General features: G+C 43.4%; 1 long non-coding RNA gene across 1 annotated transcript in view; it reads left to right on the plus strand.

Annotated features, from left to right (window-relative positions):
• The first annotated feature begins 4,885 nt into the window (after nt 1–4,885).
• The window catches only part of LOC112551742, a 32,713-nt gene continuing 12,387 nt past the window's right edge, over nt 4,886–25,211 (plus strand). Inside the window, exon 1 of the long non-coding RNA XR_003096055.1 lies at nt 4,886–5,071. This is a non-coding gene — a long non-coding RNA (uncharacterized LOC112551742). The remainder of the gene's footprint in view (nt 5,072–25,211) is intronic.

The following is a 25,211-nucleotide window of genomic DNA, read 5'->3' on the forward strand; positions in this document are numbered from 1 at the left end:
TCCTCTTTTCTCTGTCATCACAACAAGTTTAACAAAAAAAGAATACACAAGAACAAAGGCAGAATATAAAGTTTTGTTTACTGTCACCAGGTTTAGAATTTTTAGAAAGCCTTGTATTTACTCTAAAAAAAGCAATATTTATGATTATTAACTATATCCATATGCAGTGCATCTTGCCATGTACCCCCCACCCTGGTTTTGTTTTTCTGGTATGCCAGCACTCTGGCACCTTACAAGGCAGACATTGCGGTTTTTACAGCACTCCGGCCAAAAATGTTGCCTACCCCTGCACTATAGTATCTCTACTACCATTACATTCAAGCTGCTGGCTTATAATAATTTGAGTTGGAAATAACAGGCATTCAGAGGGCACAGCTCTATTGGCATGTTCCTGAGCAGAGACACATTGTGTAGTGCAATTTGATTTTTCTTGCAACTTTTCCTGCCCTATACAATGTGTGTAGGGCAGGGGTGCTCAACCCCTATCCCACAGGATAGCTCTGGCCTATGAAGCCATATCATCCAGTCCACATGGGCTCCCCACTTATCTGGAAATTTGGTGTTCGCGAGTGCTGGCAGTGTTAATTGCCACTCCCCTGATACCAAATTTCCAGACCCATGGGGGAGCCCTGCAGGCTGGATAATGTGACCCTGAGCATTACGTTGCCCAAGTGCACAGATGGATCCAGGCATGTACAGCTGGATCTGGGCATGCAGGGTCTTACCCACAAACTGATCCTGTGCAGGATCCAGCACATGGACCAACCCTGCACCAATCATTTGGCTACCGGGGCCAGAAGGTTGGGCACTATTGTCTCAAGGTATTACAGAACAAATGAAAAAGCAGCCATTAGCAGACAAATTTTGTCTCATAACATTTTAAGTGTGGTCACTCTGTATACAATTGGAAAGAACCAGTTAATAGCATCAGACCATGAGAGGGTGCTGGAGTCCACACAATGTCACTCAGTCAGAGCTGGCTGCTCCCTTGTAAAACATGAAAGTGAAATTTGCGGTTTTCAGTGGTGGTAGGTACAATAAAATAAATCCGAGGAGATGAAAAAGGCCACCTGTTCTATCATGCTTTATAAAATTTGTACCCTTTCCCAGTTATTGTTCTCAGAACATTTTTTCCCATGATTGTTCTCTTCATTCATTCCCTGGGGGCGTAGGCAATCTCTTTAAAGACTCTTGCACTAGATACTTAGGTTGCAAAGTCAAGCACTTGAAAATCAGGATAAAGTTGTATGAAAAACCATACATTTGACATTTCCTGACTTCTGAAAGCTTGACTCTGCAACCTAAATAATATTCTTATAGGATACTTTCTGTATCTAATTTCCTATTCTTTTAAGGAAAAAGGGAAAAACAAATGCTATTATGGATAATGGTAACAACCTTCCTTCTGCAAGACCTTTGGATTTGACTCTGCACTTTCAGCAGATTTCAACTTCTTGAACTACAGGACTATGTTAGTTGACCACATCAGAAGGTTATTATTATACTAGGAAATGGACTGTGGGTGCAGGTGCTGGGTGTGTGATGGTTAAAATGAATCTACTCCGTTTCACTCTCTTGTCTACGGGAAGTAGAAGACCCTGCCCATGTAGTACTTCCAGAGAGGGTTGAAATAGGTTACTGGGGAAATGTTCTGTGTCCAGAGGATTATCGGGGGCTGGACTTGATGACCTCCCAAGGTCCCTTCCAGCCCTAATGTCTATGAAAGCACTGCCTACATGTCTGCACCCCTTCAGGAACTGGCAGCCTTGTTCTCATATCTGGTGCCCTCAAAGCAGGGCTGGGATCCTAGGCCCCTGTACTAGATCCAATTGCTGAAGCAAGAGTCTACTGCTACAGCTAGTACACTGGTTCCCAGCTTTTCCTGGACGGGTGCTACTTTGGTGGCCATGTGGGGCCTCCATCATTAAAATGTTCATATTCAGTTATTATTTTGGCATACTGCCAAAACTTCCTGGAGTAGCAGAAGGGAGTAAAGGAAAATGCTGATTCTTATCTGCTCATTAGTCAGCTAAACATCAGTGGGATATAATGGGACAAAAAGGCACTTACTTAGCATAAGAGCTTCCCCTATGCTGAATTTCAGTGGCCTGCTTTGTAAGACAGAGGTAATGAAAACTTCTCAAACACAAAATTATAAGTGGGTAGGTGTTAGGCAACCTAAGTATATAGGACACAATTCTATAATATAGTACATGTATGTAAGCAACTTTTTCATCTGAAATTTAGTTTCTCCTGGGAGAGTAACTGAGTATACACCACGAGTGTAAAGATGTTCAGGACTTTTCTCCCAGAGTAAAAATGGCTGCTCGGAGAAAAGTAACCCCAGAATAACCCAAGGGTTAAATCACTTCTGGAAGCGTTTATCCCAAGACAGTAAGTAACTGTACACATTCTCTTGTGGGAGAAGCCACAGAAGCCATCATCTCAGGGTGCTTTGCTCCTGTCCTCTCCAACCAGGAGACACTGTGGGCATTTATAGATGTGCTCCGGGTGGGGGCAGGGAGGAGAGCAAGGGGCACTAATTAGTGCCTTGAGCACTATGTGTATCAGTGTCCTCACACTGAAAAATGGTGGCGGGGCGCTTTGTACTAAAGCTCATCAAACAAGCTTTAGTTTAAAGTGCCCCACTACCATTTTCCAGCACGGGGACACTGATACATGGGACTCTGGAGTCTGCTGGAGCACGATAATTTCCACGCTCCAGCAGACTTGATTAATCTGAGATGTGTGCATAGGGGCATCAACACTATAAGCACTTTGTTCTTCAGGGGTCCAGCATTCAAATATCTGCTTAGGCATTTCTGGGTAAGTATTTCTTACCCAGGAGAACAAATTCAGGAGAATTATTCTAAATCATTTGAATGTGGGTATGTAACTCCAATTACTTTTAAAGTCAGTGCGAATTTCACTATTGTTCTTCACAGCAGAAAAAGTCTTTACTTTTGTGCTCTCTTCCCCCCTGCAACCTCCCCACCCACCAGCTCTTGCATTTCTGTTTGTATATGGGCACTTTAGGCAGGTGCACAGAGCTTTTTGGATCATCTGCATTCAATATTTTGTTCTTTTGAGTATTCTGGCCTTTTGATCCTTTATTTTTCCCCCACCTCTACATTTTGAACCCTGGTAAATCATACTCAGTGGATTATTATAGCCATTTTAACTTGATGTACTCTTGAGCTTTAATCCTATGCCTCAAATGACATTGCTGCAAAATCAGTCTATTTAAATATGTTGGAGGTGAGACACAAGGCTAACATTCAGTGAGACTTTCCATGGTGAAATGGAGGTAATTAGATGATTCACTGGAAGATCATTTTAAGCTTTCACTATATTTTGAAGGTTAAGCAAATTTGTAGTCATCACAGTACCGCAAAGGGTTTACTAGGGAAGATCAGCTCTTTTGTTAACTTGTTGCAGTCTACACAATTCTCTTTTCTTTTCTCTTTTTTGCATATTATGGACATTATTTCAACACTGAAAAGCAGTTCATGGGTGTATGCAGGCAGTATATGCCATGTGTAATTTTTTAATTTCCTGGTGGCAGCCTCTCTTACAGGTGCAATAGTAGCTTTGTTTATTTTTTGTTCTTCATCAGGGCTTTTATTAACATTCTCCTAGATCTTTCAAACTGCACCTGGCCTGCTGAGTATAATGGCATCTTTGCCTTGGGCTCTAGAGACTGTGCATGAGGATGGGGAAAGCAGCAGATCAGATAGTATGGATGCAAATTGGAAATAGCTAGCTTCACCCCTTAAGGCAGTTAAAGTGAGGACAAATCTCAAGGGAAGAGGAAGAACAGCACGGCCATGCTGTTAGTTCTCCCTGAAGTTGCAGAAAAGGCAAGCAGGTGTGCATCTAAGTTACCAATTTGATAGTCTGCTCATGCATCTTACCTTACTGTATCTACAGGTCGTAATCCTATATTTTGAGATGCACAGTTGGAGGAAAGGTGCTCAGAGGTAACAGTTTGTGTTCCAGCAATGTGATGATCCCTTCAAATTCACAAACTGATTCTCTTAAGCATCAAATTCTAGATGTTTCATGCGATTCTTCATTTAGGATTGCCTCAACACTGTCTGTATTCTTCTCTTCAGCAAACCAGATATCTGACTTCATATATCTGCTTATGAAGCGAGGCCCAACATCAAACTGTAGATTAGATCAAAGGATACAGGCAAGTGGGGAACATGTCTTGCAGCACATGCTCAAAATTCACAAGAGAAGCAGGTGACAGGAATGTTTAGTCTCTTTCAGCACATGGTAGAAGCCATGACTGGGTAGCAACCCCTTGCTCTGCAGAGGTGCTGTAGGATCCAACTGGTCATGCCAGCTGTTGTCAAGAGGTGCCAGCTTGTGGTGATGCCATCCAGGAGTAATCTGGGACCTCTGTCATTTGTTACTGGAGGATGGGATTATGCAGGAGGTGCTTGTGGAGGTGGCCCTCATCCTTACCTATCACTGGGAACTGTATTAAGATGAGATTTGATTTCACATAGGTCACTAAACAGTCATCAGATGGGAATGGCTTTTATACACTGTTCATTTGGACTGTAACCCAAGTGCCAGCTGAGTGGTGAAAGGTCATCTGATTGTATTACCAGTGTGCCTAGTCTCATAAAGACAGCACATGCTTTTTAAATGTCAAAGTACATCTTTCTACATTTCTCTGCTGATATCTACTGGATCTGGAGCCTAGGAAATGAAGAGTGGTCTCTGTATTGTGTATTTTCTGTATGGATGGTCCTTGACTATGTTTCTGTTTTCAATTAAGAATTTTTTTGTGGGGACAAAGTTTAATCTGTTGGCATCAGGAAGTTTCTTTCAGATAATCTTTTATTCCTTTCCAAACTATCACAGTAGAGATGAGGTCAAGAAGGCTCAACCTACCATATCCACTGTCCTTGGACCAAACCACAGGCACATGAAAGCGCACCAAGAGCAGCACATCTGCCAGGGAGTACCTGGAGAACAGCATGTCAGCTCTGCTCTGGACCAAGATGTCAGAGGGCAGACAGTGAGACAGTGAGGATTTAATGTCGTCTTCTTCCTGGTAAGTCCACAGTCAGGGTCCCTGGCACAGAAGATGCAGAGGTTTAAATTAAGGAGAGATCTTAAACTGATAGGGAGGCATTTTTATCTCTAAAGTAAAAGTTCTCAGAATCTGCCACAACAGCTCATAAGCAAAATCAGTTATTTTTCTACTTTACTCTTTACTGTATTTTAAATGATTTTCATTCCAATAAAAGCCCAAGTAATACCACATGATAGGTATATGAGTGAACCCTGACAAACTGCTCTGCCAGTTTGCCTTGGAAAGATGAACATGCACAACTTCCCAGTCCACAAAGATCACTCTCATGGCTGGATGTCCATGGCCAGAGGAAGGCTGTGTGCAGTCTGTCTTGCAACTTTCACTTCAGTCTTTTACAGAATACAAATCTGTGCTGTAGGACGCTCCTCAGTGTATTGTGTTGTCTCCTTTACAAACTGCAAGGCAGGTTTTCAATACATAAATCTCACTTTTATGCCCTTTTCAGTGGTACCACTATTAGTGAATATGTGTTTTCTTCCTTTCTTCTCCATTTGAACCATTCGTACATAGGAATGATATTACATAGTCATTTGTATCTTACATTTCTTCTGAACAGCACAGGATCCGTGCGTGTCTTATAATCAGCCCAATGATAATGTGAATTAAATAGTGGATGGAGTAATTGGATAGCTATGGTGAACTCCATGTCTGCCTGGGAAGTCTGATATTCTTAATTAGTTATGTAGCTGTTGCTAGGACACTGGGATTGTTTAGTTTTTTGAAAAAAAAAAACATATTAAAACATTTGTCTTTGTAAAACAATGGCTCAAGTCTTCATGCTTGTTTGTTTATCAGCTCCTAGGAACCATTTTATTATGCTATCATACAATAAGTCATGCATTAGCTCTCCATTCTGAACAGTTGGGGATGTATACTAAAACAATGGCAGTGCCTATCAGTATGTGTGTCCGACAGTTCATAAATAAACTTTGTTACAATGGGCCAAAGTTTTTATTCATCCCCTAGATCTGTGGCCTGCTCTGTTAGTCTCTTCATTATCTGAGTATAATAGGAGATGACCAAGCACACAAAACTGCAAAAATTACGAATGGTAAAGGCCTAGTAGTACATTGAGAGCTAATTCCCACTTTTGACCATGAGAGATTCTTTACAGTATATTATGGGTAGCCAGCTCCCAGCTCTGAAGGGAACATCCACTACTTCTCTTGAGAGGTTATTTAACTCTGCCCCAAATCTCAAGGCTTATTTTTCAGGGTGTTCATAATACATTATCCCTTTTTCAGTTTTACCTTGCTACCTCAAGCACAAATAGTTTTGTTTCCTCCCTAGTGTCTATAGCTTTCAAATACTTTTAGGAGATCACATTATAATTCATCATTTAGTCATACTATACTTACGCAGTTTTTTAATCTCTTCTCCTAAACCAATTATGGCCTTCTTTCAGCTGTTCTGAACACATCCCTTCTTTGCGCTCATATTTCTCCACCTCATCTAAAAAGGGCATGTTCTACCACAACTTTGGGACATGGGGGTAGGGGTGTCATCAGGAAAGACCCCATAGCCCACTTAAATGAATGACATCATTCTTTATTTCTCTTTCTCTATCCTAACCCAGCTTCCTCTCTCACTATGTTTACCTCTTTATGCTAAACATAATGGGCACTTTCTTCAGTTATTCTTTTGTCTTAATAAGTTCCTGTACTCATTCCTATGTCTCCATTGTGTGACACAGACCTGGTCTTTGTAGTCTCACATACACCCTGGCTTTGTGAAGAAGAAGAGGAAGCAGCCAAAGCACTTGGAAAGACAGACACTATTCTTCACATGGTTTTAGTCCTGAACATTGTTCCTTCAAAATGCTGTATGAACTCCTGGCTACAAGTGAACAGCAAAGCTCTCATTGGCCTCACTGGAATCATGAGTTCATCCTCTGTCTTTATTTCCCATGATATTATTTTCAGGAGATAATCTATTTAACCAGTTGGCAGAGATGATTGGATGGGTTTATATGTACACTTCAAACCCGTCCTTTTTCCTAGCATAAGCCCTTGTTCCTTTTTCTTTCTGTCTGTACAGACATAATCTACTTCAGTTTCTCAAGAGCAATTGTGTTCCCTATGCAATGGGCCAAATTCATCCCTATAGCAGCTTCACCAATGAAAATAAATTGACTGATGTATTAGTGATGAATATTTTCCAATATATTTTTGTACAAAGTCACTGATCCTAAAATAATTGCTCTTCATATTTAGGCACAGAAAAACACTTTAAAATTCCAAACTCAAACTCCATCTTCAGAGTACAGAAAATCCACATAGCAGCTCTGTTCCCAGTTCATCATGGAGTTCAATTGCTAGCAATATAATGAACAGTGAAAAAAGAGTCTTCAAGAAAGGCATATCTTGCTACCAATTCAGTTATACTCTGTGAGAAAAACAAGAAAAATTTCTAAAAATGTTGCATGGATAACAAGTTTTGGCCTGAAATTTTCAGGCCATAATACAAATAACAAGATTCTCTCTTTTTCTTAATACTAATGAGCCCCAAGAGTGCTCATAAACATTGGCAGACTAAATTAAGCACTATTTTGCCAACTTTTGCTCCTGCTAAATTGTAGTTAGTTTTAGTAATATGGTGATACATAACAACGCCCTTAATGCTATTCACTGGGATTTCACTCCTGAAATTCTGTTTCAATGCACTTTGACCTGTGGCCATACAGGTTTGGCTAATATTATCATGGTCAGAAATGGGAAAGCATATGTCTGCAGCTGCATTTTAATCATGCTATGATGAAGGCGGCTTTTATTTTTGGTGCTTCTAAATTTTACTCATATTTAATATAGTTGTATGTTTGTATTTGGCAGAAAGAGCCTTAAAGCGGTGGGGGCCAAACTTTTTGGGTAGGCAGGACACAAATCAGCCTCTCACCCTCCCCAAGTACCACAGATCTTTTTCCTTTACTTGATCTACTGCTCAGCTTTCTGCTCCTTGCCCTATGCTCCCTGCCCAGGCTGCTACTCTGCTTTTTGCTTCCTGCCCTGTACTCCCTGCCTGAACTGATCCTTAGCTTTCTGCTCCCTGCCCTATCTGCCACTGTGTGCCCCTCCCCTCCCCAGTCTTCTGGGTGCTACACACAGAGGCTGCCTATGCTACTTGTGGCACCTGTACCACAGGTTGGCCACCCCTGTTTTAAAATATATGAGTTTGGTTTTGAACATGTATTTTTGTTGACAGGAAATAAGTTAAAGACAACTATCAAAATTCTTTTAAAATTCTATTCTTATTTATGCAAATATCAAAATATAGTTACTGTTCTGTTCACAGATTCTGGCTTTGATTCACATATTCATGCCAAATAAACCTATAACAAGACTGACAACGCATATTTAAATCCCAATCCTATTCAGACTTCACAAAAGTTTGAGAACTTGTTGATTTTCCTCTTTCAGCTTGTTCATGCCAGGTTGGTTACTACTCTAGATGTCCACAAAATCATTGAAGTTTTGATCAATAGTTGCCTCTTGATTTTGCAAGAATTCATTTTGATGTTCGTTTAAACAGAAGTTGGGGTGGACTGGAAACAATATATGGTCATTATGCCACTACTATGATGAGTAATAGAACTTCTGGATATTCCCCACCCTCTGTTTTCCCAATAATACCATTTGCTTTTGGTAGTTCAAAGTTTTTCCTCATGTTTCATCAGTCATGAAATCACAGGAAAGTTTGTTTCTTTACAATTTCTACTAGTTTAGAAACCCTGGAAGAGAACTGTATGCAGGGCTGGTAACTGTAATTAAATAGAAGTGAACAAGTATGGATGACTGGTCCATTATTGGCACATTGCATATATTAAAAATTGTGAGACCATAGGATACTATGATAGTGAGGCCATGTAAGTACATTTTATACAAGGGTATCAAACTCATCAGGGTCCAAGGGGCAAATGAGTGGCATGGGGCCAACCTGCGGGCCAGAACCAGCCCACAGACTGGCCCTGTGTGCCCCTGTGCAGGGCTGGACTGCCTCTGTGCCTTGCATGTAGAGTGCATCCCAGACTGCCCCTGTATACCCAGTGCAGTGCAAGCACCGTGCCTGGCCCCACATGCCATGTACACTGCATGGGGTTGGTGGCCAGGGCCAGTACACACCACATGCAGCATTTCGAACCAGTCTGAGGTGCATGAGCCACATCACGGGCTAGATGATAAGGTTCTGTGAGCCAGATATAGCCTATGGGCCATATCTTGGACACCTCTGCTTCAGGAAGTATCTGTAACTAAAGAAACAAAACAGAAGCAGGACAAGTTTGGAAACTTTAGTTCATTCAATCAGAAACCTCACATTTAAAATATTGGACTGGTCATGGTTGCCATTGTATTCAGGACAACAGCTTAGCCAACACACAAAATTATTCTAGTTTGGTCAAGGTTAGCTCTCCCAACAAACACCTTCCATCTTGGGTTGAAACCAGGGCTTATATGACCTTGTGAACCACTTACAAGACATGGTTGTGGGAATCATCAAGACCAGTAAGCTTGAATCTTAAAAGAAATTTGTGTTTATGCAGTGGAAATATGAGAAAACATATTTTGACTAATGGTATCACCCTAGAGAAAAACAAACTTGTTATAAATATGTTCCATTGCAATTGCTGGAAATCTAACAAAACCGCCATAAACAGGACTTACATCAATGTTTCTGCTTGACCTTCTTGGAGAAAAAAAGTACCTTCTGGGAACGCAAAACAAAATGAATTTTTTGGAAGCAAAATAAGCAGCGCAGCCCTTCCTCTTCATAAAATGTAGCCATGATATAGCCGCTGCTGCTGCTTAGTAACAGTTCCTTGAAATGATTCATAAAAGCACCAGATGTAAAGGTGTGCGTGTGTGTTCTGAACTCCAGGCTCTGATGTAAAACTAAGAATCATTCATACAGCGGGTCAGAGACTTTGAGATCTTACATGAATAACATTTTCAAAATTAAAACCATATCCTTCTGGAAAGGGATAAGCTGTGCAATCAAGTCCCTTGATAGTCTGTCTTCTGCCAGTTCAATGAGTTGCTGTATTAAGACACTGGAGGAGCTACAGCTGATGTTGCACACCACTTCATGGTACTGCCCTAGCACAGCTGGACTGGACTCTAAATAGCTCTCTCTCCTATGTACTTTCACCCCATAAGATGGATACCCTACCTAGTGCAAAAGGCCTGGTTGAAATACACTGTTCAAATAACTATAATTTTGCTTGAATTCATCCACAGCAATTACCCCCAAAATATCAGTACAGTTGAATACAAGTTAATAGGGCCAAAAATTCTCATTACACATCCTCATTACCCCGTATCGGGTTATGGTTTCCCTGAATTCTTTACTTAATTAAATATGATCTGCATGTGCAAGTCTGGAATTCAATTATCCTCCTCCAAGTTACTTATTAGTTCATCCATACTGAATACTGTAGCCCATGTAAGAGCACTTGCATGGTATTATGTGGTAGCAGTGAACAACTATATCATAAATTTGCTAAAATGTGGCCCTGTGGACAATTCCTGCAAGATACTGTAATATAGTCTCATAAGAGAAACCACTGGCCTAAAGACAGGGCTGGCTGAGGCTCTTGGTGAGCAACTTTGCCTCTCTGCATCACTTGCAGACAATCACCATGGAAGTATTCTCATTACTCACTTTTCACAAATTGTTCTACAGAGAAATATGAACCCATGGTAGCAACCCTCCCTCCCCCATTCAATTTATGTTAGAGAGAGGAAACATGTATTCTTAAACCAGCTAAAAGCAATCTCTCCCAGACATTTATATACCACCAATCACTGAAGTATTTAAGCTCTGAATTGCCTACACATCAATGCCTTGCACAGCTAGATACAACACTGGGACGGATTTGCATGCCAAACTGGCAGTACCCCTGTCCAGATTCACTAGAAGTGGGCTCTGATGGCAAGATCTGGTGTCATTCATGTGTTGGGGCCTTTGCTAGCTGGATCCGGGCTCTGTGAGAGAACAGACATTGTGCTACTTCATTTAGCCCTCTGCTACAACCAAGCAGAATTCAAGGGCTCACAGTGACCCCTTGAACTTGAATAATGTCTCCTCCCTGAAAATCAGTCACTAAAGAATATGGGGTTGTAGAGCAGTGTTCATGCAAGCTTCAAAATACATAACGCTGAGATTCTAAAAAGACATTAATGGATAGAGTTATCCCTGCTCACCCCCTCCAGCAACTCTCTCACTGCACACCCGTATAGGTTGAAATTAAGTGTCTATTGTGTGGTCTTAACAGATCCATAAGCAGGGTATACCCAAATGTTTCCAATTTCCCTTCACTGAACTTGAATGAAAAACATTTGAAAAGGCAATTCTGAGTGAAATCTTACAGCACTGCATATGGAGATGATTTCAAATAGCACTTTGATAATGTCACAATCTGTTAGAAACTGTCCACCTTATTCTGAAGATATTAAAAGCTCACTTGCCTCAGTCACATAATGTATGTTCTTCTTATGACCCATTAGAAAGCTATTCAGTGGGTTGTGAAATAGGAACTTTGGCTGGAGCTACTTATAGGAAGATACTAGCTACAGGCATGGATAGTACAGCTTGTTTTTTGGTCAGTGTCATGATTCTGCAGTTCACAGCTAATAAATTCACAGCTAATAAATTGCATGAGTTTTCAGATGAAATGCAGTCTATTGTACACCCCACCTGGGGTAAGTACTTGAGGGAAAATTAATCCTACTGCATATTACAAATGACTTTGCAAATAGCACCTGATAAAACAACTGGATCTATTAACAAACAAAATGCAATCTGCACAGAGTAGAGAAAATAAAGGGAATCACAGGATCTGTCCTATGGGTATAAGCCAGAGTTTTTCATGCTAAAGCTATGTGCGATTAAATTGTCCTATAAATAAATAGGCATATATAGTCCCATCTCCTGTCACACACACAACATAGTGTTTTGAACACATTGGTAAGAATATATTAGGTTGGGCTGGACCCAGCCCAGTACGGATATGAATTGCCAGGTACAGGCATGTTAATTAGCAAGGCAGAAAGTGAGGAGCAGCATAGGGAATGCAGGGGAAATGGATCCAGCATTACTGAAAGTGCTGTTTTGTGGCTACCTAACTGCTCATTCCTTGAGCAAATGCAAACACTATTACAATATTTACTCCCTATTGACAACACCCACTAGGCCAGATTCATGAGTTCAGCCAAGATCCACTTGGCACAGGACCTGGGGAGAGTGGAGAGAGGTGGTTCTAAGCCTCATTTCTGCTCCCTGCCATCCTGAAGTTGACAAAATAAACTTAACCGTTGGCTGTTCAAAGTGACATTGGCAGTAAAGACCTCCTCAGGACCTTTCCATCAGGCAGGGATCATTCATCTGCAAATATTCTAAAATGCTTTAGTTTGTCCTGGAATATGGCCAGCGCCAGTGTGGAGAGAACAGGTGGTGCAATGCCAACTACACCAGGTTTCGGTCACTTAAGTTTTCCCCAAAGCCGAGGTAACTTAGCAGCCTTGTTACAGCAGCATTCTGGATCTATGGTGGCATATGTACAATGCAAAGCAGCTGACAGGAGGGACTAAGAATCTGGCACAACAGACCAAACACTCACTAGATTTTCACTAGAACAGTTAGTCTCTGTATCTCCTATTAAGTGATAAGTTAATGTACTAAGAATTCTATCCTTAGTTGTCCTGTTTTAAATCCAGAACAACACCCAGGAGTCAATTTACTTTTCAATTAATTTATGTAACCCTCATTATTTATTTATTTATTTATTTAAAGTTTGTTAATACTGTGTCACCTGAGATACATTGTGTGACCCATCCAATGGGACAGCAGGATACCATAGCCAAATTATGGCACTAAACAAATAATGAGCAGAAAATATAAATAAAAGTCCCAATATAGGTCTGTGTCACACACACAAGGATCCCCAAGAGAAGAATGCATCCGTTCTGTAAAAAATCAAACCATTTTCATCTTTGGTCTTTGGAACAAGAAATTTGTTGCAGTTGCCTGGAGCTGATGCCTCGCACCCAGGCCTACCAAAGTCAATGCGAGTTCCAGCACTTTAAAGTTCACCAAGTAGCTTAAATAAAGGGCATCAGATACTTGCTGTGGGTTAAATATATGCATGTGCCAGATGCCAGTATGAGATCAAACTGGAGTCACAGTCACGAAAGACTGAATCCTGAGAACCTTACTCTGTTGCTGTCTGGCTCTTACTCTGTTAAACCCCTATTGTCTTTAAATGACGTTTGCTTGAATAAGAACCGAGAAATGAACCTCAGGATTTGGCCGCAGGAGAACACATATATAGCATGCAGCTCTAATCAGTCTAGCCCTGTACCAGGGTCCAGGGACATGATTAGAGGTTGACGGTGTCTGCCTGGGACATGTTCTCTGCTCTTCCTTGCTCTAAGTCACCTGGCTCCAATCTTCTTAAATTACACCCATGTTAAAGTGTTTTGTAGGCAAAAGGAAACACTGTGGCAGATCTCCACTCCTCTCCTAAGTCATTCTTTCCAGCTAAGCTAATCAACCACCACCAACTTCTCCCCCTGAGCATCAACTCCATCACCTTTGGAAACTATCTTCTCTCTTTCCCCAAAGTGACAGGAACAGTAAAAACAGTTGAATACAAAGTAAAAAGAAAGAAAAACAAAATAACTATCAGGCCCTGTACCAGAAATAAAGAAAACAACTCACGTGAGCCTTATTTTTATAACCCTCATCCTCCTCTCACCCCCACAACTGTTATTACTCGCTGCATTACTGTTATTACTTTAAATCTGCTTTTAAAAGTGCCCTACCCAGGCTTGAATATGTATTTAAACTATACAAAACATATGTCTAACTTACAGCATAAGCCCCTCAGGGCTGGGATTGGAGTCTCTGTAGTGTGCTTTGCACAATTTTGGCATGGACAGATCACAAACAACACCACCACAGAATAATTTGTGCCTATTTGTCCATTTGGTCTACAAAGCTGATTCCACCAATGATGCTGGAAATGATTTGTTTCACAGAGCACTAAGTTAAAAACCAAGCTATTCTTTCCAACTTTCTGTTGAAAAATTGGGAATCCAAATCCCAGGATGGGTGACACAGAACAACCCTTTTGGCTTTTGATGAGAATTGGAAGGGATTTGTCTTTTTGTATCAAAGCTAGTGGGGAAGAGAAGGTGGGTGGCCATGAAAGGGAAAAGCCATGAAATTATCTGCATGGGTTTATAAGAAACACACATTCTCTGTGATGTGGGGAGGGGGGACCTTCTGGGAAACATGCTCATGTGATTCCTCTGGAGGCCTGCAGACCTGAGCTGAATGCTCGTATCAAGTAAAGTTGAGGAAGTTCCTCCCGTAATTGAGAACACACTTGTTGCAGGGCTCGATGTTGGGAGTTTCAGCATTGCTTTTAGGAGAGAGAGTGTTATGTAGGTGTTGGAATTCAGAACAGGCAAAACAAATGCTGACAAAAAAAGACATCTGTGACAATTTAACCCTCACAACATTGTAGACACTCTTATCTTTGTCCCTCCCAGTGCCTAGTCCCACTTAACTGGTATGCCTTCTCCCAGCAATTCTGTCTTACCTTTTTAACTCTCTCCCTCCTGACCACTGTAAAATATTTGTATTTGTCCCACTAACAACCTCTTGCTGCTTACCCATTTTTCACTGCCTCTGCTCCAACTTCCTAGGATCAGTTTCCATGATTGTGACACCCTACCCCTGAACTCCAAACATGACATAACTCCCTTTTTTGTTCCTGGCTTGAGAGAGGAGTTTGGAAATGACAGTATGGGAAAATGAGTCACATTAGGATTGAAAAATCAGGAGAGGAGAGGAGTTTCTGGTACGTGATACTCAAGAAAGCCAATCTACCCGATTTCCCAGCATTCAGGAGCATTCCTACTTTCTCAAAACAACAACAGTTCACAAAGCCCCCTAGATATTACACAGTACACCCAAGTTATACCTGTAGGAATTAGCTGTTTCACAGTCAAAATCAAAAGTTTCTAAAAGTTTGTTAATAAACAGACTCTCTATCACATTTCTTTCATGTTCTACTTCAGAGGACCTTCACATTTAAAGATGACAATAAAGGGATGAAGCTAAATTGATGACAATATTTCTGGCGTGCATCCACCTGTGCCTCTTAAGCAAAACCAGGGAAGTCATCCTCTCGCTTTACTCAGCCCTGGTGAGACCGCACCTGGAGTGCTGCGTCCAGTCAGTACTGGGCCCCGCGCTTCAGGAAGGATGTGGAGAAGCTTGAGAGAGTCCAGAGGAGAGCCACTCATATGATCCAAGGTCTGGAGGGCAGGCCGTATGAGGAGAGGCTGAGGGACTTGGGACTCTTCAGTCTGGAGAAGAGAAGGTTCAACTTCATAAGAGGGGTGCACCAGGACCTGCAGCTGTTCACCAGAGCTCCCCAAAGGATAACAAGGTCTAATGGCCATAAACTTCAGGAAGGCCAATTTAGACTAGACATAAGAAAAAAGTTCTTTACAGTGCATGTGTCCAGGGCCTGGAACAAACTCCCCCTAGAGGTGGGGCAAGCACCTACTCTAGACTCTTTCCAAAAACAGCTGGATTTATTTCTTGCTGAGGTCACTTGATCCCAGCTGACTTCCCACCTATGGCAGGGGAGCTGGACCCGATGATCTCATGAGGTCCCTTCCAGCCCCCTAATGTCTATGAAATCTATGAAAAAGACTGAGAAAGAGATGGAGATGCCAGGACATTAGATAAGTAAAATTAAGAGAGGCAAAGACAGGGGGCCACAATTCAGAGGCAATTGCAAAGATGGTATATGTAACACCCTGGCAGGTCTCCTTATCTTATACCTGGTTACACTACTCTTGGCTGCTTTTACAGTGACAAAGCTTGCCCTTCCTCTCTATCATCACATTATTTAAATCAACATACCAGGAAATAACTTGCAACACCATTTTTGTCACCTCTGATTTTATGCCAGAGAGAGAGAGACCAAGACACCTAGAGTTAGTCTGGATTTGGAAGTGATCAGTGCAATTATACATAATAAATTAAATATATTAAATGGTTAAAGCATCTGAAGTTTCCAAGGGGATGAACCACCAGAAATCCCAGTGCTTAGTGGAAAATAACCTGCCAAATTACCTGCCATATTCATCAATCATAAGAAAGGGTCTTATATTACCATACAACATCAATTAAGACAGGTAAACAAATTCATATCATAAGAAAGTCATGTAGGAAATAGTCTACTGAAAACTAACTACTCTGAGTAATCGTGGGTACCACAGTGGTATTTAAAAGAGACTTTTTCATTGATTTTCCAGATGATCTTACTTCACATGGAGGTTGTCCTTTGAATAATCTTATGTCTTGGTATAAGGAAGTTGTGTGGTACTATAGCATCCTATATGCTATAACTTCCCCACACTCGACTAAATTGCTATGAAACAATCTCTTGACATAAACATTAAATGTCACAGAAACTTAAGCAGCAAAGGATTAGATAATCCAGTTAAATTCAGTGGCAATGGTGATAGCCCGTGGATAACTTGGCTTTTGGCATAAAATCTAATTTTGTGAGATGAGAGAGACCTAACTGTGGGCATTTACTATAGGCCACAGAACCAAAGGGAGGAGCTGGATCTGGAGTTCTCTCAAGAGCTGACAGAGGCTGCACATGCAAGGGACTTGGTTGTCATGGGTAACTTGAATTACCCGGACATAGACTGGGAGGAACACTTGGCTAGGTCAGATTGTTCACACAGTTTCCTGACTGCAACTGAGGAGCTCTTTCTGACCCAGGAAGTGCAAAGGCCAACCAGAGGTAACGCTCTCCTGAACCTGGTCTTGGCCAGGGGAGATGATCTGGTGTGTGGCTTGAACATTGAGGGTAACCTTGGTGACAGCAGCCATGAAATTATTTGGTTCACCGTCCGCTGCAAGGTCGACAAATCAACCAGCAGGATCAAAGTCCTGGACTTCAAGAATGCTGACTTTGACAGGCTCAGGGCATTAGTAGGGGAGGGAATGAGGGACCAGGAAGGGAAGGCAAATGAGGTGCATGAAGAGTGGTCGTTGTTCAAGGACACAATCCTCAAAGCACAAAAGAACACCGTTCTTGCAAAGAGGAAAGGTAGCAGGAAGGCTGCAAGCCCTCCTGGCTTAATAGGGACATTGTGGTCCTCTTAAAAGAGGGGGAAAAAAAAAAAAAAGGTGTACACACAGTGGAAATCAGGGACGGTCCTCAAGAAAGACTATACTTTAGTGGCCAGCACTGGTAGGGAAATGATTGGGAAAGCCAAGGTGGCGACTGAGATTAGGTTAGCCATGGGAGTCAAGGACAATAAGAAGCCCTTCTTTAGGTATGTAGGCAGTAGGAGGAAAACAAATGGAAGTGTGGGACACCTGCTTAACACCTCCGGACAGCTGGTAACCCATGTTCAGGAAAAAACTGAACTCCTGAATGTCCACTTTGCTTCGGTATTTCACCGGACCATGGGGTAAGTCAAGCAAGATAAGGCTCATAGGGGGCATGCCGGGACTGACAGCCTCCCCACTGTGGATGCTGAGCTGGTGCAATACCAACTAGAACAGCTAGACATTTAAAAGTCAGCAGGACCAGATGGACTTCACTCGAGAGTGCTGAAGGAGCTGGCTGAGGTCATTGTGGAAACCCTGGCGAAGCGCTTTCAGAATTTGTGGCACGCAGGGGAAATCCCTGAGGATTGGAACAGGGACAACATTGTGCCCATTTTCAAGAAGGGGAAGAGGGAGGACCCAGGCAACTATAGGCCAATCAGCCTAACCTCTATCTTAGGGAAAATCCTGGAAAAGCTCATTAAAGAATCTATGCGATACGCTTGCAGAAAGTAAGACTCTGAATGACAGCCAGCATGGCTTTGTCGCGGGTAGGTCTTGTCTTACCAATCTCATTTCCTTCTATGACCAGGTCTCTCACCACCTGGACATGGGAGACAAGGTAGACATTATCTACCTAGAATTCCAAAAGGCTTTTGATCTAGTATCCCATGATATCCTTGTAGGAAAACTGGAAGATTGTGGGCTCAGCTGCTTGATGGTTTAGTGGGTGGGAAACTGGCTACAGGGTAGGACCCAGAGAGTTCTCATGAGTGGATCTGTGTCGTCTTGGCATGCAGTGGCCAGTGGTGTCCCTCAGGGGTCCATGCTTGGACTAGTACTTTTCAACATATTTATCAATGATTTGGATGGGAGAGTGAAGAGCTCGTTGGCCAAATTTGCAGATGACACCAAGTTATGGGGCAATGTGGCCACTCCAGAAGATAGGTTGCTGATACAGGTAGACCTGGACAGGCTAGAGAGTTGGGCAGACTGGAACCAGATGAAGTTTAACACTTCCAAGTATAAGGTGCTCCATCTGGGGGCAAATAACCCTCAACATGCATACAGACTTGGAGGTGACAGCCTAACATGCACCACGGCTTAAAGGGACCTGGGGTAGTGATTGACCACCGCATGAACATGAGCTGTCAGTGTGATGCGGTGGCCAGCAGGGCAAACAACATGCTGGCATGCATCAACCGATGCATCTCGTGTAAAACTAAGGAAGTGATACTCACACTGTACTCAGCACTGGTGAGACCACAGTTGGAGTACTGCATCCAGTTCTGGGTGCTGCACTTCAATAAGGACGTGGAAAAACTTGAGAGGGTCTGGAGAAGAGCCACCTGTATGATCAGGGACTTGCAAGGCAAGCCATACAAGGAAAGGCTGAGGGACCTGGGCCTCTTTAGCCTAAAGAAGAGAAGGTTGAGAGGGGACTTGATAGCGGCTTACTGCTATATCAGAGGAGTGCATTAGGAGCTTGGTGAACAACTGTTCAGTAGGGAAGACCAGGAACAATGGATACAAACTCCTGGAAGGCCACTTCAGGCTTAATACCAGGAAAAACTCCTTCACAGTCAGGGTGTCCAGACTGTGGAATAAATTCCCTTCAGAGGTGGTGCACTCACCTACCCTGGAGGTTTTCATGAGGAAACTGGACAGTCACCTCACTGGGGTCACTTGACCCCAGTTGTCTTCCTGCCTAGAGTGGTAGGGCTGGGGGGGGGGGGGGGGCTAGACACGATGATCTGCAAGGGCCCTTCCAGGCCCTAACAATCTACGAATCTATGAAAAGCAGTGCGGGGTGGGTTCCTCTTTCCAGTGCCCGGCCTCTGAGGATCACAGTGGGAGAGCAGCAGGGAGCAGGCTCAGGAGGAGGAAACCCACCTATTGATGCTGCTATTCCTGACAGAGCCCAGCATCTTGCTACAGCTACTCCTTGAGTCCTGAGGGTGAAGCATGGTGGGAGTGGCTCAGGGCTTCACCTGTGCCCAGGTCAGCAGTGGCAACAGTGGAAGGGGGATGAGGCTGAGCCCCCACATAAGAAATGAGATCCTCCCTGTAAGATCTGAAAAATCTGATCGTAACCTGGGGGGGGATCTCCAATTTTGTTAGGGCATCGTGATGGGCAGCCCAATTTTTTTTTGCAGACCCCTTCAAGAGTCAAAGTGTAATTTGAACCCTGTGTACCTCTCTTCTCTCCTCCCCACGAATCTGTCCCTGGCCTCAGGATAAAAACAGAAGCAATTTATCTGATTTTTCTCAATTTCTTTTAAAGGTAGAGAAATAATTTCACAATTTTTTGTGGGAACCCCACTTGCAGAAAAAGAACGTTACAGCTGGCAGATGTGTTCATTTTAATCAATTACAGCCTGACTATCCTACCCTAGTACTAAGATGCCTGGAAGGAATTGGAGGGATTTGGTATCTTTGCAGTCCGATATGGGAAGATGTAGTTTTATAGATCCACGCAAAGTTATTGTTCAGCTCTCAGAATCATAACAAGGGATTGCTCAAAGATTTCATAGATTCCATAGACATTAGGACTGGAAGGGACCTTGTGAGATCATCGGGTCTAGCCTCCTGCCCAAAGGGCAGGAAGCCAGCTAGGGTCAAAGGATCCCAGCAAGGTAAGTGCCCAAATGTTTCTTAAAAGAGTCCAGAGTAGATGCTCGCACCACCTCTAGGGGGGAGTCTGTTCCAGGCCTTGGGGGCTTGGACAGTAAAGAAGTTTTTCCTTATGTCCAGCCTAAAACGGTCTTCCAGGAGTTTGTGATTGTTGGACTTTGTCATCCTTTGGAGTGGTCTGGTGAACAGGCATTCCCCCAGATCCTGATCCACACCCCTTACGTACTTCTAGGTTGCCACCAAGTCACCCCTGAGCCTGCACTTCTTCAGGCTGAAGAGTCCCATAGTTTGCAGCATGTCTTCATAAGACCTGTTCTCTTGCCTTATGATCATGCACGTGACTCTCCTTTGGACTCTTTTAAGTTTCTCCACGTCCTTCCTGAATTGTGGAGCCCAGAATTGGATGCAGTACTCCACCTGTGGCATCACCAAGGCCGAGAACAGCTGGAGGATGACATCCTGGGTCTTGCTTGAGATGCATCGGTAGATGCAAGCCAGGGTTTGTTTGATTTGCCAGCTGCAGTATCGCATTGGTGGCTCATGTTCATCTTGTGGTCAATTATGACCCCCAAGTCTCTTTCGGTCATGGTACTAGCGAGTGTAGCATGGCCAAGCCTATAAGCGTAATGTGGGTTTCTTCCCTCCTCCCCCACCGTCCCCGAGGTGGAGCACCTTGCATTTTTCCATATTGAATGCCATCAGGTTTTCATCTGCCCACCTTGCAAGCCTATCAAGGTCAGCTTGGATCACCAGCCTGTCCTCAAGTGTGGATACTTTTCCCCAAAGTTTGGTATCATCAGCAAACTTAGCCAGTCTGCTTCCGACACCAGTGTCCAGATCATTTATGAAGACATTAAAGAGTACAGGTCCGGGAACGGAGCCTCGGGGGACACCACTAATCACTGAGTGCCATGTTGATTTGGTTCTGTCAACTACTACTCTCTGGGTCCGACCTCGGATCCAGTTCCCCAGCCATCGGATTGTGGAGTAGTCGAGGCTGCAGTTGCCCAATTTTTCCATGAGGACATTATGGGACACCAGGTCAAAGGCTTTTAAAAAGTTCAAATATACGATATCAACCTCTTCCTTTTTGTCCAGGTGATACATCACCTGGTCATAGAAGGAAATGAGTTTGGTCAGACAAGACCTACCCGCAACAAACCCGTGCTGGGTATCCCTTAAAATGTTGCCTTCTGCTAGCCTGTCAAGAATGGTTTCTTTGATAATTTTTTCCAAGATCTTCCCAGGGATTGAGGTCAAACTGATTGGCCTGTAGTTTCCCAGGTCTTCTTTCCTTCCTTTCTTGAAGATAGGCACCACATTGGCCCTCTTCCAATCTTCAGGTACTTCGCCCAAGTGCCACGAGTTCTCAAATATCCTTGCCAGTGGCTGGGCTATGTCTGCCAGTTCCTTTAGCACTCTTGGGTACAATCTATCTGGACCAGCTGATTTGTGGGGGTCCAGCCTCTCAAGATGCTCTCTCACAAGATCTGTGCCAGAGACTCTGGCAAATAGACTTCTTCTGTAATTAGACTAAGGAGAAATGGATTAAACTCCCCCTCCCGGAGTATTTCAGATCTAAGGCCCCCTCCACACATGCAGATAAAGGCATGATGGGATCTAATGCACAATTTACCCAATCACACCTCCTGCCATGCCACACGTGCATGGCAAGAGGTACAATTGTGGGATCATGCATACAATCCCATCATGCCTTATTGCTGGTGCAGAACTGGGCTCCCCCTGTATTGGCAAGAAGCAGGTTCCTGCAGGTGGGAGCTCCATGCAGCCCAGTTGCAGGGCTTCCAGCTGTGGGAGCATGCACCCCTGGGGCTGGAGGATCACTGCAGGGTGATCCTTCCTGGCCTGGAGGTATGGGAAAAGCCTTGGGCTGGAGGATCAACCATGGGGGTTTCCTGCACCCTGGATGCCTAGGGATTGCAGCAGCTACAACCAGTTTTATGCATCCCTGGACCCAGTGGATCATGGCTGCTGCAATCCCCAAGGCTCAGGGGTGCATGGAAACCCTCAGATCCTGGGGATCATGGCTGATAATCTGTAGGGTTTGGAGTTTTTTCACTTGGTATGGTGCACCACTGTGGCTGGGACCCTCATCAGCTGGTGGGGCTCGCAGCAGCAGGGGAGATGCTGCTACATGTGCAAATTAAAGCTTGACAGCAGCCAGCTATAAAGTTAGTACACATTTTCAAGGTCTAACTTTATAGCTGGTTGGAGCTTTTTATTGTGTAATAGTATGCATGTGTAGCTTGTCTCCAGGTAATTACACCTAACGTTGCCAATCCTGACGTATTAATGCAAAACCTGGACAGTGTACAGATGCCATGCTATGAAGCTGAACCACTCTTACATGGGCTGTCTGAGGAAACTGATGAGGATAAGATGGCAAGACAAGGTCTCAGATGAGACACAGGTTCTCACACGGGCAGGCATTCCAAGCATCCACACTTTGGTGATGAAATCATAGGTGAGATGGGCAGGCCATGTCACCAGGATGTCACCTGCCAAAGAAGATCTTTTCCAGTGACCTAAAAGAGAGAAAGTGCTCTCAGGGAGGCCAGAAGAAACATTTCAAGAATTTCCTCAACTCATCCTTGAAATGTTTCAGCATTGACCCAAAGTCTTGGGAAGTTCTCGCTCATGATCGTTCCACCTGGCGAAACCTTAGCCATGCTGGAGCTACAGTCAGAGTGGAGGAGAACTGCTGAGACAGAGCATAAGCACAAACAGCATAAGTCTTGCAACAGCTGCATGCCAGCTGTTCATCAAGCAACCCAAAGTGGCATCTCTTGCTGAGTGTGCCACAGACAGTTCAAAACACAAATTGGCCTGACCAGCCGCTCACGTGCTCAAAGAAACCAAACCAGTCAGTGATGTCATGGTCATCTTTGAATTCGAAGGACAAACAACAACCTGTAATGCATAGAGAGGGCTTAACTTTCTCATCCTGGGGGTATAAGTGTGGAGAGCATGAAAACCAGCTCTAGATTTTAGTTTTATGTTTGGTCTCCAGTTCCCATGGAAACATATTTTAAGTAGCATAACTAGGAGGATGCGAGGGAGGCACCTGCTCCAGGCGCTGACTTTGAGGAGTGCCAGAATTGCTTCAGGAATCTTACCATGGCAGGGGCAGCTGCTCAGCTTTAAGAGCCAGGCAATCCCTTCCCCCAGCAGTGCATCTGGGCGTTAGGGGGGAGTGGAATAGTGCCCCTCTCCTCCCCAGGGACATTTTTCTCACAGCCCTGCACCCAGTAGCATATCTGGGATACGGGCATGTAAACAGGGCCCCAGGGTGCCTGCCAAAAAGCTTGTGTCATGGAGCTATTGCTGCTGGATGCTCTCTCTGCTGTTGCTGGTGCCTGGGCTCTCTGCACAAGGAAGCCAGCTGTGACTGCTATTGTTGCCAGTATGGGTTATAGCAGCAGCAGTGGCAGCTGCCTTCCTTGTGCAGGGAGCTGGGGCAGGTAAGGCTCTCCTGCCCTCACTGGTCAGCATACCCACTTCTGCAGTCACTGAATGGGCTTGCTAAACCTCTGCATGCTCTACAAGCTCTCTTGGAGTTTCTCTCCATGGTAAGTTGGACAACTCCTCCTCTGCTTCCCAGAAACTTGTGCATTATATGTCTGCAGTGTGCAAATGCTAAAAATCCAAACACTGAAACACCTACAAACATGAGGACCCACAAAGAGCCACACTGCAATGGAACTGTCATTTGCACATGTGTACAGCTATGCCACTGGGTTTGCAGGATCTTTGCTAAGGGTATCGGCACAGCAAAGCACATTGCATATGGGCCGTGCTGCTCCCACCTTTGATAAACAGCCTGTTGGCATGACCCAGGGAATAGGACAACCAGCTGGGATGCAGAGGTTCCATCCACGGCTTTGCCACAGACTCATTGTGTGACCTCGAGAAGCATACACGCATTAAGTATTATGATTACAGAAGTTAATGTCTGAGGAATGCAGGTAAAAAAATGTGCAGAAATGGGTAATTTGACTGAATTGTAAGATTAACTATTTTAGAAAAAGATGACAACAACAACAAAAATTCTAACAAATGGAAAGTATGGACTAAGAAACAGGCCCATTTCCAAAAGATGAAATCAAAGCCACGATACCTTTTATTATGGTCTTATTACGACTAATAAAGTTTTCATAATTATCTTAGGACGTGGGAGCCTTTTATCTTTGATGAGTGACAGGGCACTGGGTGTCTTATGTTACTTGGGTAAATACAACACATGCCTGTGACAGCATATCAAGAAACAAAAATAAACAATGACCTAATTACAAATTAATAATGGCATAATTCTGAAATTGCCATTTCCCTTTCTACACCACGCACCTTCACAACTCCCAGAATGACCACGGAGCCGCTTGCTTTTTTGTTTGCATTTTAGAAGCTCTCTGTGCTTGAGTCCATGTCTGCAGAAAGCGGACCCAAAAATGCCTTTTTGTTTAATCATTGGAAGTAGTCTCATCATTTAATCAAAGCCTCTGCTTTAATCAGGGATCTCCTTCCACTCTAGGCTTACAGGGAACAGAGAGCATTCTTCGGTAACGAGCCTCTTTGCTCGTGAAAAATGAGGGATTGTATGGACACTGAATGCTGAAACTCTCTCAATTTGCCCTCGGGGATGCCAAGTGCAGATCAGGCAAGTACAAAGGGAACCTGTTCTCACTGCTTTTCAACTGTGGCCCTACTTAATTTTGCCATGGGGGTTTCATGTTTCATTCCCCAAAGGATACTGTGTCCCAAGCTTTTCTGAAGAAAATTTTCTTGATGTAGGCCCTGTTTGTACTGATTTCACTGGAAGCATGATCACAGCCCTAATCTTACGTGCAAGATGTTATCTGTATTTCATACATAAAGCAATGGGCCAATTACTTAGAGAGAGAAAGAACCTTGAATTAAAAGTGCTTAGCTTACATATTTATCCATGTGGGAGAAATTAATAGAAATAATACTTAGCACTTCCCAAGGACCCATCATCTGAAGATCTCAAAATATTTCACAGATGTTAATTAGGAGTCTCACAACACTCTGATACATACCAACAGGAACAGATATAACGCAGCAGGAA

The sequence above is a fragment of the Alligator sinensis genome, unplaced genomic scaffold (genome assembly GCF_000455745.1).
Source record: "Alligator sinensis unplaced genomic scaffold, ASM45574v1 scaffold1196_1, whole genome shotgun sequence".
Taxonomy (NCBI): Eukaryota; Metazoa; Chordata; order Crocodylia; family Alligatoridae; genus Alligator; species Alligator sinensis.